Source organism: Callithrix jacchus, chromosome 15, assembly GCF_049354715.1.
Source record: "Callithrix jacchus isolate 240 chromosome 15, calJac240_pri, whole genome shotgun sequence".
NCBI lineage: Eukaryota > Metazoa > Chordata > Mammalia > Primates > Cebidae > Callithrix > Callithrix jacchus.
Genome location: NC_133516.1, coordinates 98,349,122 through 98,364,665, shown reverse-complemented (window position 1 = coordinate 98,364,665; position 15,544 = coordinate 98,349,122). Strand labels below are relative to the sequence as shown.

At 45.3% G+C, this 15,544-nt stretch overlaps 1 pseudogene across 1 annotated transcript; it reads left to right on the top strand.

The window, feature by feature from the left end:
• Positions 1-269: 269 nt before the first annotated feature.
• Positions 270-12,630, top strand: LOC100408349 (citrate synthase, mitochondrial pseudogene; annotated as a pseudogene). Its single transcript, XR_013527713.1, has one exon. The product of XR_013527713.1 is annotated as a citrate synthase, mitochondrial pseudogene (transcript).
• The last annotated feature ends 2,914 nt before the right edge of the window (positions 12,631-15,544 follow it).

Genomic DNA, 15,544 nt, shown 5'->3' with positions numbered 1-15,544 from the left:
TAATGTGTTCAAAATGTTGGATGCTTTGAGATCTTCAGATGAAAGGCACTGTGGAAATAAGGTGTCGTTACAGTTCATTTGACTACACCTTACCAAACAAATTTTTTTAAATGACAGAATCAAAATATGTAGCTCACACTTCCTATCATATTATCCCTTCAAACATGCAGAAAATCTCAAAACTATTAGTAAACTTGAATAACAATGTATAAAATTATGATCCCCGAAATGAAAACACAGTATTGTATCCCTTAAATAGTGAACTGAATATTAAATAATATGTATGTATCTATTTATTTATTTTTGAGACAGAGTCTTGCTCTGTGCCACAGTCTGGAGTGCAGTGGCACAATCTCAGCTCGCTACAACCTCTGCCTCCTGGGTTCAAGCAATTTTTGTGCCTCAGCCTCCCAAGTAGCTGAGATTGCAGGCATGTGCCACCATGCCCAGCTAACTTTTTTTATATTTTTAGTAGAGACGGGGTTTCGTCACATTGCTCAGGCTGGTCTCGAACTCCTGACCTCAACTGATCTGCCCACCTTGGCCTCCCACAGTGCTGGGATTACAGGCATGAGCCACTGTGCTGTCCTAAATAATATTTTATGGAGAGGAAATGGCAAAAGGTGTTTGGGCAAATAAATATTTAAAGAAAAGACTTGTCAACATAAGATATGTAAAGCTAAGATGATATCTCATCTTAAATATTGTCATCACTTTTATTATTTTTCTCTCCAAGAAAAAAAGTCAGAAGTTTATTTGTGCTGAGAATTCAGGAATGAATTTCCATATCATGTGGTTTAGTTTGGTGATTGTTTAAGGAGAAACAGGCTACCTGGAATGATGTGATTTTTCTCAGTTCATTCCTGTTTTCCTTCCGTGTTCTTGTGTTTTTATTCATCCGAATATTACGGGATGAACCCATCTCAAAGGACCTTGACCACAAGCAAACCGATGAAAACCCTTAACACCATTCAAAGACCTTTGTCTCTTGCAGGCCCTGTAGTAACACAAAGGAAGGTGGTCACCCTTCTGGAATAGTGAGTGAGCCAAGTAAGCTTGTGTTTGATTCAGGTCATGTGCCATTCGGCTGAGCTATTCAACACAACTGTAAACTTGGAAATGGATTTACCGAACACATTTATTTTCTTTCAGATTGTTTACAAAATCTTTCTAAATAATGTTGAAACTTAAAATGTGTATTTCTTATTATAAAAGCAACATGTGTTCACTGTACAAATGCTAGACAACAGGAGAAAAACGTATTTTGTATTCTGTGTTGCACATTTTTTCGTCTAAATCCTAATCCATCCAAAAACATTCTCATCTTTTCCTTTCTACAAACATTATTTAACTCTTATGAATAAATACAATGTTTTTTTTTATTATTGGGACCATCATTTTGCATATTCTATGTAAAATTTGCTGACATAAGAAACAAGAGACAAGAAAGTACAAATAAATGTCCACCAGTAACCCTGTCATTAGATATAATCACTATTAACTTGTTGGATGTCTATTTTTCCAGAATTTTCTCAATTTGCAAATCATTGTCAGAAGCAATAGGTCTTAAATTGATTTATTTGTAATCCAAAAATGCACTGGCTCTGTGCATTCTGAAGGCATACATTTTTCCATCTTCTACTCCACATGCTGCTAAGAACTATTAGAAAGTCACCGTTAACAAGTTCCTAGTTGGCTGTGGGCAGGGCCTTGCTGAGGACCCCCAGGCTGGGCTCCTGCTGCTGGTTCATCTGCATGTTCCCTCAGCTGCTGCCTTTCAACCTTGTCTACCCATGGTGACCTTTGGTGCCACAGTGGCGGTTCCTGTTCCCACAGCAGCTCTCTCTCCTTCTTCCATCTCTACTAGATTATGGAGTTCGCTTGCCATAGTTTTACCCACTGTGGCCGCCAGGCTCTTGGGAACCAACAATGCATCTTGTCTTGTTCTTGCTGCCTGGCAAAAGACATATTGGCTGACCTGATAGCTAAGGAGCAGGCCAGACTTAAGACTTTCAGGAAGCAGCATGGCAAGGTGGTGGGCCAAATCACTGCAGACATGATGTATGGTGGCATGAGAGGCATTAGGGATTGGTGTATAAAACATCAGTTCTTGATCTGGATGTGGGTATCTGTTTCTGAGGCTTTAGCATCCCTGAATTCCAAAAACTACTACTCAAGACTAAGTAGGAACCAGAGAGGAACAGGTATCTTGGCTCTCATGAGAGTGGGCAAAGAGGGCAGCTCTGCCTTCCCGTGTGGCCATTTTCCCACCAATCTACACCCATGTCTGAGCTCAGTGCAGCCATGGCAGCCTTAAATAACTGCTGAGCACATGCAGAGGGTGCCAGTGGAATCAAGTACTGGGAGTTGATTTATGAAGACTGTGTGGATCTAATCGCAAAGCTACCTTGTGTTGTGGAAAAGGTCTACTGAAATCTCTACCAACAGGGCAATGGTATTGGGGCCACTGACTCTAAGCCGGACCTACAGTTTTGCCAACGTGTTAGGCTGTACTGATGCTCAGTTCACTAAGCTCAAGTGCCTGTAGCTCATCATCCACAGCAACCAAGAAAGTGCCCATACCAGCCACGTGGCAGGCAGTGTGCTTTCAGACCTTTCCCTGTCCTCTGCAGCAGCCATTAACGGGCTGGCTGGTCCTCTGCATGGACTGGCAAATCAGGAAGTGCTTGTCTGGCTAACACAACTACAGAAGGAAGTTGGCAAAGATGTGTCAGATGAGAAGTTACGGCATTACCTTCAACTCGGGATGGGTTATTCCAGGCTATGGCCATGCAATACTTAGAAAGACCGAGCCCCGATATACCTGTCAATGAGAGTTTGCCCTGAAACTCCACATAATGATCCTATGCTCAGTTATACAAGCTTGTGCCCAATAACTCTGCCAGTAAAGCCGAGAATCCTGGGCCCAATGTAGATGCTCATGGTGGGGTGCTATGCAGCACTACAGCATGATGGAGGTACGTGCCCACGCAGTCCTGTTTGTGGCATCACAGGCATTGAGTGTACTGGCACAGCTCATCTGGAGCTGAGCCCGAGGCTTCCCCCCAGAAAGGCCAAAGTCCATGAGCACAGGTGTTCTGATGAAGTTTGTGGACTCTTAAGTCAGGATAAAACTGGAGACTGGGGGAAACTGACTATCACAAAGTGAGGAAGCCTTGGCCAGGTCTGGTGGCTCATGCCTGTAATCCCAGCACTTTGGGAGTCCCAGGCGGGCAGATCTATGAGGTCAGAAGATCAAGACAATCCTGGCTAACATGGCGAAACCCCATCTCTACTAAAAATATAAAAAATTAGCCAGGCGTGGTGGCACATGCCTATAGTCCCAGCTACTTGGGAGGCTGAGGCAGGAGAATTGCTTGAGCCTGGGAGGCAGAGGTTGCAGTGAGCTGAGATCACACCATGGCACTCCAACCTGGGTAACAGAGTGAGATTCTGTCTCAAAAAAAAAGCAAGGACGCCTTAAAAAAATGTATACTTTTGTTTCAGGTGGCTTTTAAAGGCTTATTAGATTATATCTGAGGCATTGATAATATGTTTGAGGTCAAAATATAAATCAAGACTTTAAAAGATGAAAACTGATCCTTTCTTTTTAGCCAGCTCCCTTCCCCTGCCTGGTATGAGTTGCCCATCAGCTGTAGGATGATCAGGACTAATGCATATGATATGAGTCAAGTTTGGTCCCTCACTATCCCTAGACTGAGAATCTGGCTCCTCTTTCTCATGAGTCAGAGCCAGTTGCAGAGAATCTGTTGTCACTTTGGAGCTTGTGCTTCTTCTCTGTGAAACCTCAACAAGCCAGCTAACCAAGACCGCCCCCCCCCGCCGCCTCTGTTTCCATAGGAATCACATTGGATGGTCATCGGTACCAAGCCCCTTGGTACTCTTTCATGCAGACAAACATCTCCTAGCAAGATCTTTTGGTTAGCCAGATAGACATGCTTTGGCAAATTTTTTAGATACCAAGTGACCAGAAAATCATGGCATTCGTTGTGACTGGCACCCAATGTTAGATTTGATTTCAATTTTAAATGCTGTACAATTACAGTTAAGGTCTGGGAGTGTTCTTTTTCCCATTACTTGAATATTTACCTCCTCCCAGACTTTCCACACCTGTTGCACCTCAAGCTGAGGATGTTCTGCACCTCCCCAACTTGGTCCTTACTAGAGACCTCTCAACAGATCTGCGGTCCCAGTCATTGGGTTTTATCAGTGCTTAATAAGAACTACGGATTTTTACTTCCACAGAACACAAGCCACTACCCTCTGACCTTCCCCTGCCCTTCTAATATGTTGTGGGGCATAGAATAGGGACTCAGGAACGACCAGCATGGAATTTTCAGGGCCCGGTCCCTGGGGTGTTAGCACCTTTTTTTGGAACAGGGAACTGATTCAAGATTAGACGTGGTCTCCCCTGATTATCATGTCCTGGCACTGAGGGCATTCAAATAGTAAGCCTCCCTCCTCATCCGCTGCCTCAAGAAAATGCCCCTTATTTATCATCATCCTTTTCCCGTCCCTTCCCCCAGAGCTCACAGTACAAGGTTTTAGAGGCCCCATTTGCACAGGTTTTCAGCTTTGAGATGGGCTTGAGATACACTCCTGCTGTGCCCACTTCTTCCCTCCAAACTCCTGCCTGTGTTTGTGTGGATCCCCAATCCCAGAACCAAGGCGTTCAGCCTGACACATGTAAACCCCTGGGTAATTGTCAAGTTATGATGCAGACTTCAGTCTCTTCTGTATAAAACGCAAAATAAATATTTTTATTAACGACAACAAAAAGTTCATTGTTAAGGGAAGGAATCAGCCCAGCGCATCACCATTGTCATTGACACCATAATGCTGTAGGGGACTGGGGAGTGGCACCTACTGAGCCTAGAGGAATCTAAGGAGACTTCACAGGAGAAGCAATATTAGAGTCTTGAATAAGGAATAGGGTGTTCCTCATTCAGGCAGGGCAGGGGAGGCCTTTCCAAGGAATGTGCAGGGCTGGGAGAGAATGTAAAACAGGCAGCCCTGAGTAGGTTAATATGGTGTATGACGGAGAAAAATAAATCTTGAAAGACAGAGACCTGAGCATGCAAAGACCTGATGTCCAGATAAGAAGCCTGGGCTTCATCTGGTAGGTCATAGCAATCTATTTAAGGAATTTGTGTTGTGGGAGTGGAGTAGGGGGGTCTAGAAGAAATACACAATCTTTGGATTGTGCCTGAGGTTTAGTTTCTGAAGACAGCTCAAAGTGGGATTGAGTGAGCAAGAAAGGCCGGGTATAGCTGAGGACACAACAGGACACATACTTCTGTCTCAGCCATGGGAAAGCTCTGGAGCTCAAATTGCACCAGAGCGTTCATACCATCCGAGGCATGGGGTTGCCCTTTAACCCCTGGGTTGATTAATCCTTGGCCCTGGGTTTGGTGGGAAGGGAAAGAGGTTAGAGCTCTGGCATTGGCCAAGAGCAATTCCCAGGGGAAGGGGATCCGTCAGTACTCACACACCCCTCACAGGATGAGTGCACGAACAGGTAAAGAGGAACTGAACGGAGCCCCAGTGATGCATCCATTGCAGAGACCTTTAAACGGCACAGTTGTATTCCCAATGAACATTTCTGGCTCTTCCTCTGACAGTTTGAAACTCTGATACATCTATACGTATCAGATGGGGAGAGTCTTGTGACAACCGACTAATCATTCTACATTGATAGAGTGAGTCTTCCCTGCCTGCAGTTGTGTGCTCTTCTGGGTCATAAGGGAGAATTTTCTATCTACAGGGAGAGCCTTAGGATTGGGGAAGTCACATTTCAATGTGTAAAACATTAAGTAACTAGAAACGTTAAAGATTTCCACGAGGCAGCAGTACAGTGGTCTTAAAGAAATAGAAGGCTAATTTTCATGTCAATGATTGTGACTTCATTTGGACTAGAGTCACTTCTCTGCTCTTTCGAAACACTTTCTTTCTGATATCATTTCAAGATACTGGAGAAGTGACATCAGATTCACTGCCATTAGCTTATATGAAGTGTATACAGAACATGGGAATAAAAGCAGTGCTGCCTGCCTCAATATGATGTGTGCATTCATTCATTCATTCACTCATTCATTCATTCATCAAATACTATATGGCATGTGATACCTCAGGTGAGAGAAATATCACAAAGCACAGCACCACATCCCTAATGCTGGGAAGCTTACATTTTAGATTTGGGAGATGGACACAGGCTAATGAGAGTTATTAAGTAAACATGAATGTAAGCTTGATAGTAAGGTCAAAAATAAAGCAGGTGAGCTGGGCACATGAGCCACATGGGTGGGTGGCTCATGCCTTTGATTCCAGGACTTTGGGAGGCTGAGGTGGGAGGACTGCCTTAGCTCAGGAGTTTGAGACAAGCCTGGGCAACATAGTGAGACCCTGTCTCAACAACAACAACAAAAATAGCCAGGTGTGGTGATACATGCCTATAGTCCCAGCTACTTGGGAAGCCGAGGCGGGAGGACTGCCTGAGCCCAGGAGTTTGAGACTGCAGTGAGCCATTACCACACCGCCGCACTCCAGCCTGGGTGACAGTCAGACCCTATCTGAAATAAAGCAGGATAAAGTGGGTAGAAAGTGCCAGGGTGTCAAGGGGTTGATGTGGGTTTTTACTTTATTTAGAATAATCTGAGAAGGCCTCACTTATAATTTGGTTTGAAGAAAACACGAGAGTACGTCATGCCATGTTCAAGTAAGATGCAGCAGTCAGAAGAAAACGCTATGCAAGGGCCCAAAGGTTGAAAGTGTTCTTAGTGTGTTTGAGAAACATCAAGGAATGTGCCAAAGGCAGTGACAGAAGCTGAGATCAGAGAGGTGAGGGGTGGGGAGGGGTGCCAGTGTGCCCCTGGAGGCCTTGGAGGGCTTTCGCCTTTTATTCTGAATGAGGTGGGAAGCCTTTGTAGAGTCTTGAGAAGAGACATGATATGATCTGGTTTATTATTTTAAAGGCCCCGTTGGGTGCATTCAGGACTGGCTACAGTTTGAAGGACCTGGTGAGAAATGAAAGTATGAGGCTATTTGTTCAAAAATTATCAAGAATTCCAAGATGGGAACAGCACAGCATTCAACCGTGCACTGGGTCCTTGTGAGTGAGGGGCCCTGTGTGACCGTACATGTCACACACCCATGATGCTAGCTCTGGATGTTTGAGTATAGGCTGCCAGGAGTGAAGGGCAGACGCAGTGAGAACTATAAAAAGTCAACTCAGAAATCTAATGGTGGGTGAGAGTACAGAGGAAGTGATGAGGAGAAGGAACACACTGTTGTTTTTATTTTTGAAGGTAGAGCTGATGGCATTTGCTAATGGATTGGTTGAAATTTACTGAGCTAGGAAAGAGGAGGAGCAGGTCTTTAGTGTAAATCAGAAGTTCATATCTGGACTTTAATAAATGTGAAGTCATTTGAAAGCAAGTGGGAAAATGACATGTGGGCAGTTGGATATATGATTCTGGAATTGACGAAAGAGATCCAGATTCTAGATCCAAATTTCGGAGTCTCATCTCCATGAAGAAAGCATTTAAGATCACAGATAGAAAAAAAAATGGGAAAAGACAAGAGAAGATAGGGAACAGATACATAAAGGAGAAGGACAAAGTTTGGGCATGAGACCCTCAGAGATCAGAGACATTTGGAGGAACACACAGAACTAGAACTGTGAATGAGGAGAGAGGAGCGAGACCGTGGGAGACAAGTGTGTCCAGAAGGAAGTGTTCATCATGTCAAGTGGCCCAAATCAGTTGAGGACTGAGGGTCGACCGTTGGATATAGCTACGTAAAGGTTGCTTGTGTCCTTGGTAGGAACTGCTTTGGTTTAACAGTGAAAATAAAAACTTCTCCCAAGTGCAAATAATCTAGAATGAAGGGAGAGGTCATGAAAGAGAGCAAATACATAAAACTCTCACTTTTTAAAAAAGGGAAACAGGAATGACTGATGACTGGAGGGAAACATGGGGTCAGGTGATCGCTTTTTGTTTTGTTTAAATTGCGAGAAATAAAAATGTTATTATTTACAGGGAATTATGTAGTATAGAAGGAAAATTTGATGACGGAGAAACAGAAGGGGAAATAGCTAGAGTGACATTCTGAATAAAAGAGACAGGATGGGGTACAGGGCCCAGGGGAAGTAGATGGCTTTGCATAGAAGCACAGACAGTTCATTTACATGAATGGGGTTGCAGGGAGATTGCAGGGTTATGGGTCCAGATGCAGGAAGCAGGAAGATATTACACTGAGCGGGTATAGGAGCTCTATCCAGAAGAGTTCTCAGTTCTTGACACCAGAGGAGCCAAATTCAGCAGCAGCAACTGAGGATAAGGAACATGGTGTTGCAGTTCAAACTAGTTCCAGCCAAAATAGACTCTAGTCGGCCGGGCACGCTGGAATCCCAGCACTCTGGGAGGCCGAGGTGCGCAGATCACGAGGTCAAGAGATCGAGACCACCCCGGCCAACATGGTGAAACCCCATCTCCACTAAAAGTACAAAAATTATCTGGGCGTGGTGGTGCGCACCTGTGGTCCCAACTACTCCGAAGGCTGAGGCAGGAGAATTGCTTGAAACTGGAAAACGAAAGTTGCGGCGAGCTGGGATCATACCACCGCACTCCAGCCTGGTGATAGAGCGGGACTCTGTCTCAAAAAAAAAAAAAAAAAAAGAAAAAAAATAGACTCTAGTCACAAGCAGTCATAACAACCCAAATTGGCTAGAGATCTGAGGTTTTGGGAGCAAGGTAAAGGTATGACATAGTTGTCTAGGAGCGGGCAGAAGAAATGGATTAGAGAAATTAGAATTGCTCCTTAGCACTAAGGGGCCACTTGAGATTAGAGGTGATTCATGAAGGGTCAGATTTCAACTGAGTTTTAAAGAATGTTAAGAACTTGGATGGAGAGACGAGGGAGAGAACTTGAGACAAAGATGATCTGTCCACCCAAGGCCTGACATTCTCATCATTACTGTTTGCTTCGTTTGTGTATCCTCTAAAAGCCCAAGGCGAGCGTTTATTTGGAGGGAGATTTCAGGAAATACAAATGAAGTGAGTGAACGAGAGGTGGGGTCATGAAGAAGGTCAATAAAGGCTGCTAATACGCTGGCGACCACTGTGTTCAAATGGAGCTCGTTCCTGCTGAGGACTCTCTGAGAAAGTTCAACCATGCCTCAGAATTATTCCGCCAGTAGGGAGGGAGAGGCGGAGGCATCCACCCACAAGCTATCACATACCGCTTCCGTGGTTGAGGGTGTATCTCCAATATTTTAGTTTGTACGTGATTGTGGCCAGCAGCTCTTGAGGCACAAGGGAAAGCCCGCAGAAAGGGAGTTTCAGCATAAGAAAAACTGTCTTGATTGCTCTGTCACCTCACTAAGGCAATTTATCCCTCAATCTTCCCCAGTGCAATAAATGGCACCACAGTGTACTCGGTAGCAGGAGCCAAAACTTAGCCATCATTTATTCAACTTGACATGTATTGAGTACTTATCCCATGCCTAGTGCTCATCTAGGTGCTGGGTGCTAGCAAGCCGTATATGCTGAATACCTGTAACATCCCGAATCAGTTCTCCTCTCTCCAAATCCCTTTCTGTATCTATAATTTGCAAATGAGGTTGGTTATTTAGAATTGTTGCTAAAATGAGACAAAGGAGCTGACTCTTTGTCACCCTCATTGAGCCACTACCATGCTCCATTCATGTCTTTTCCCCATATGTTTTTGTCTCCGATCTTCCAGACCCTTGTCCTTGACCAACCAAATCATTCACCTTGCGTATGTCTTAGTATATTACTGGCTTACGCCACTTATCCTTCTACACTCTAAGTAGATGACCAAGTGCACAGTTTAAAGCTATCCCCGATGGGAGCATTTTTCTCTCACATCTATCTTTCAGGGCACTGTGAGTTGAAATCTGTTCCCTCAGTGATACGTTGTAATCCTTACCCTTCGTACCTCTGAATGTGACCTTAATTGGAAATAGGGCCTTTGCAGATGCAATTATTAATGAGTTCACACGGGATAAGAGTAGTCCTAATTTCAATGTCAAAGCTTCTTATAAATAGAAATTTTAGGCCGGGTGTGGTGGCTCACGCCTATAATCCCAGCACTTTGGGAGGCCGAGGCAGGTGGATCACGAGGTCAAGAGATCGAGACCATCCTGGTCAACATGGTGAAACCCCGTCTCTACAAAAGATACAAAATATTAGCTGGGCATGGTGGTGCATGACTGTAATCCCAGCTACTCGGGAGGCTGAGGCAGGAGAATTGCCTAAACCCAGGAGGCGGAGGTTGCGGTGAGCCGAGATCGCGCCTTTGCACTCCAGCCTGGGTAACAAGAGCGAAACTCCATCTCAAAAAATAAATAAATAAAATAAATAGAAATTTTATAGACAAATGGAAATAAGGCCATGTGGTGGAGGTAGAGATTGGAGTTATGTAGCCAAAAGCCAAGGAATGCCAACAATTGCCAACAACTACCAGGAGCTAGAAGTGGCAAGGAAGCATTCTTCCCCAGAGCCCTTGGAGAGATCGTGGCCCTGCCAACATCTTAACTTAGGCCTTCTCACTTCCAGAAATGTGAGAGAATAAATTCCCGTTATTTAAGCCCTTTGGCTCATGATGTTTGCTATGGAAGCCCTAGGGAACTAACAACACCCTTGCTCACCCTTGAGTGGACTGGGGTATAACAGCAGCCCATTTTCAGCTTGCATGTACTTATAACACCTCCAGCAGTGAAGCAGAGCTGTTTTTCCCTTAATGGTTGGTCATGAGGGATCCCCACCACTTACGATGTGGCACAGGTGTGAACTGGGAAAGTGTTAATGCAGCAGTGGTAAATGGTGTGAACGTCTGGGCAGTACACTGGGGCAGTGCACCTTTTAGTGCCCTCTGGCCCTACTCACAAGTTATTATAACTGATCCTATTTTCACCCCACAATGAAGTGCAGCTGTGACATGTTACTTCATGATGTGACGACTCTGACAGGATGCCACTCATGATGGGCAGCTCTCACCAACAGTCACTTCATGTCCTATGGTCAGAAGCCTTTTCACTACCAGGGCTTAGTAGCCCTAATAAACCAGGACATGCCAACATCTGTTTCTCAAATGGTGAGTACCTGTTTACTGCAGATGGCGTGGTCTTGCTGCAGACTGTAGGAGCTCTGTGTTATGATTCTTCTGTGGCTTCCCTAAACTCCACATGTTACCTTTTCACAGCACAGATACTTTTAGAAACCTAGACTCTGCTGAGTCCTATGGCCCAAGACACTGGTCTCATTGCACTGCAGTCTGGACCTGCTGCAGATTGCTTTCCCACCGTAATTCCCATTCAGGCTGGTAGCCTTCCTGTTTGCTTGGTCATGGGTTAGATCTGCATTTCCAAGTGTGGAAAATGCTGCTGCTGAACCCAAAGACACCTAGCAAGCTGTAGGCTTCCTTCCTCATGCTGGAAGTGGAGAGATGCAGTAATGTGTCCTTTACTTTTAAATGAATGTTCTGGTGTGCCTCAAACTTGAGTCCTTAGAATCTTGCTCCTCAGACTTGCCCCCTAAAATCTTTACTGTTGTAGTAGGGTCATTACGGTAGATATTTGCTGTGATCCTACTTAATAGGGACCCAACTTATCTTTCCATCAGTAGGTTTTAGGTCTGAGAATGAGCTCTGGTCTGGAAACCAGGGAAAGGATTGTGAGTTTTTGTTAGAGTGACTGATCCCATTTTTCTGCTAACGCACTCTTGATCATCTTCGATTACATATATACGTCAATAATTACATATAGCAGTGTCTTGTTGGTTGCTCATTTATTCCACACCTTAAATACCATGTTTCTTACAGCATCTCTGTAAGCCCTGCAAATCAGGCCCTCTTGGCTCTCTTTCCAACTCTGCTGTTCATTTCACCAGCTATTCCCACCTTGCTCCTGTCACCGAAGTGCTACCATCTGGACCCTGTTATTTCATGATTATCTCTTCTCCAGTGACACTTATGGCCGGGTTTTCAAATAGCATCTCCTGCTGTTAGCCATGACTCAATGAGAAGAACCTTAACTTTTCTCTGGGTCCTCCCATAGAATAGAGTTGGCAGATGAGTTGTTAGGTTTTGAGAAGTGTGTTCACTCTTGCATGCTGTCTTCTCTGAGTCTTTTGATTTCTTCCTCCCCTGTCCTCCCCAAAAGATCTGGCATTTATTTATATTGCATGTAGTGTGGGCCATTGATTTATTCCAGCTTCCAAGAGCTATCCTAGCAGATATTAGTAGCATCTCCTTTGGTCTTTGTTAGGGCATTCAATTCTGTGTTACAGGAAGGTCACTCTCTTGTTCATTTTTATGTGGCATCCCTTAAACCAGCAATCATCTTCCTGTTCTATATATACTCTCCTGGCTCCTACCAGTTCAGGTCAGGTAACCTTATACTCTTTTAGTGTTCAATTTGTTTCCCTTCCTTAGCAGACCCAGAAAATTTTCAGGTTATCCTGAGATTTGGCCCTAACTAGGGGTCTAGTAGATAGAAGGTAGGTGGGGGTAGATCTTGAGGGTGTGATGTTCTTCAAGAATAAATCATTGCATCAAATACAAGTGAGAGGGGCAGGCTAGCCTTTTTTTTTTTTTAACGGAATCTTGCTCTGCCACCAGGCTGGAGTGCAGTGGCATGATGTTGGCTCACTGCAACTTCCACCTCCCATGTTCAAAAGATTCTCCTGCCTCAGCTTCTCAAGTAGCTGGGACTATAAGTACATGCCACCATGCCCAGCTAGTTTGTGTATTTTTAGCAGAGATGGGGTTTCACCATGTTGGCCAGGATGGTCTCAATCTCTTGACTTCATGATCTGCCCATCCTGGCCTCCCAAAGTGCTGGTATTACAGGCATGAGCCACTGTGCCTGGCCAGGCTAGCCTTTAACAGGGAGGAGCGAGACACGTTTGCTGGGTTCAGCTATATTTGGGTTTACAGGTTCTCAAGTGTGATTGACCCAGATCCTAATCCAAGGGTCCCACTTTCTAAATGAAGCCTTTTTCCTGTGCCATAGAGCTGCTGGGGTTAACAGTTCAACCTTCTCTGGAGCTCCACCACACATACAATTAAATTCTTGCACTGACCTTACCTTTTTTCTCAGTTTAGCAGGTGATTCAGCTCAAAAATTTTATTTAAAATCTACTTCCTCGTACCCACCAGCTTAGACAGAGTTTCCCAGAGACAGATCTGAGCTGGAGATTTGTGTGTATGATGTTAATTGGGGAGCTCCCCCAGAAACAATTAAACAGAGACAGGAAACAATTGAACAGAGACAAAAATCCTACAGTGAAAAAATCATAACAGAAGTCTCAGATAATCCTTTGGGGTTCTCTGGAGCTAAAACAGCCCTCAAAATTATCTACAAATGGATGCAAGAGGACCACATCTTTATTCTTCACGTTAACCAGCCATTGGGTGCAGGCGACCCTAGGAAAAAGCTGGTAACCTTGGATGAAGCAGGTTCCTTTGACAGAAAGCAATTCCAGAAAAGAGATACCTATGAGATATCAGCAGCCAGCACTCCCAGAAGCTCACAGGTGAGTGCCTTTGTCCTGACAGAGGTATCTGAACAGTGCATTATGGTATCCAGCCATTTTTACTTTTATCTGTTTATTTTAAGACAATAATTAGAATAAGCTCCAAGAGAACAGAGACCTTGTCTATCTCATACATTGATATACCCAGAATTTAGAACAGCTCAGTATTTATTCAGTAAGTATTTGTTGACTAAGTGATTGAACTGAATGAGTAATTAAAGTATATTTATAGGCACCACATTTTGTAAACTATCACTTGGCATATCACAGAGAATACTAATAAATGAAAACACAAATAGGGAAGCATCTCATCATGCTTCCTTACACTCATACTAAAGTATAAATCTCTAATGTAAGATTTTTTAGACCCCCAGTACAGCACAGCTACTCTGTGAAAATGTGGCCAGACTACTGTTTTTAGCAGGTCCCTGATTCCATTCCTCCTGACTGGGCGGGACCTCCAGTCCAGGGTCTCCAGCCACTTTCTACAGGTGCCTTGGGGTGGGCAACAGGCCCGTACCTCCCCAGGACAGAGCTTTTGGAGGGAGGAGCAGGCTGCCATCTTTGCTGTTTTGCACCCTCCACTGCTGATACCTTCAGGTACTGGAAAATCCAAGGTGACTAGGGATTAAAGCAATCCCCCAGTTCCATGGGGCCTGTTCCCATATCTCCTCACCAGGCACATCCTCCAGGCCTGGACCTCTACCTACCCCTGCTGGGACTATTAAGCCAGTGGTGGCTCTGCAACTACCCAGACAGAGCTCCCAGTTGAAGGAGAGGGAAGGGTGTTGCCATGTTCATCTTGCAGCCCTTGTCCTTGCTGTCTCCAGGCTCAGGAGAGTCTGTGGGGACTGAGGACTGGGCTGGACCCCCAACAAAGAGCAACCACCTCACAGAAAAGTGGCCAGACTATTCTCCATGAGGATCCTCACCCTCACTTCTCCTCCCTGGGCAGGGCTGCCTGATGGGGGACTCCAGCACAACCACCCAACCCTTGCCTGATCACCGCAATCAAAGACAGCCCAGAGTTTCTTCAAGGAGGAAATCACAGAGTAAACCCACAACCCTTCCACCACTACAGGTGCAGTGGCACGGCCTTTACAGCCCTTGGACTGGGAAAGAGCAAGGGCCTAGTCATTACGCTGGCACCTCCAGCACACCACAGCTGCCACATAGAGAAGAGCCCAGCTTGTCTTCACTGGGAACCACCATCCCTACTCTTCACCAGGAAGGGCCTTGGGCTCATGAATGCGGCACAGTTGCTCCACCCACAGCTGAGCATACCCACTGGTAGGTGCTCCAGAGTTTTCCCAGGGAGCGGCTCCCAGAGGCATGTAACAGCCCCTCTGCCACTGACACAGTAACAATTCTGTCCTTCCTGCTCTTGGTCTGGGGAAGAAACAAAGAACCTGAGGACTTCACGTGAACTTACAGTACACCATAGCCACTATACGGAAAGGAGACCAACCTGTGCTCCCTGAAAGCCTTCAACCCCCTGCTCCCCAGTAAGCAGACTTCTAAGCTCACACTAGCAGTGCAGCCACCCCACCTCACTGGCTGAACACTCCCCAGTAATAGTGACTCTAAGTTTCTTAGAGGTGGAACCCCCAGGGGCAACCAAAAGCCTCCCTGCCACTGCTTCTGAAGTTGAGCTGCCCTTGCCACTCTCAGACTAACAAAGGAACAAAGACCCTAAGTGCTTTATCCACACCTCCAGCAAACCAAACTGCAGTCAACCTAAGGAGAGAAGGCCAGCTCGTCTCCCATGGGTCTCACACCACCCTGCTCCACTTGTCCCCAGATAGGGAACCCCCAGCTTGGACCCACAGCACAGATACTCCATCCTGGGGCAATTGAACTGAGTGCTTGCTGAACTACATCTCTCTGGGACGGAGTCCCCAGGAGACAAAGCAAAAGACCCTTGGCCACAGCCACTACTAAGATTCCTTCCTCTACTGCCTCCAAGT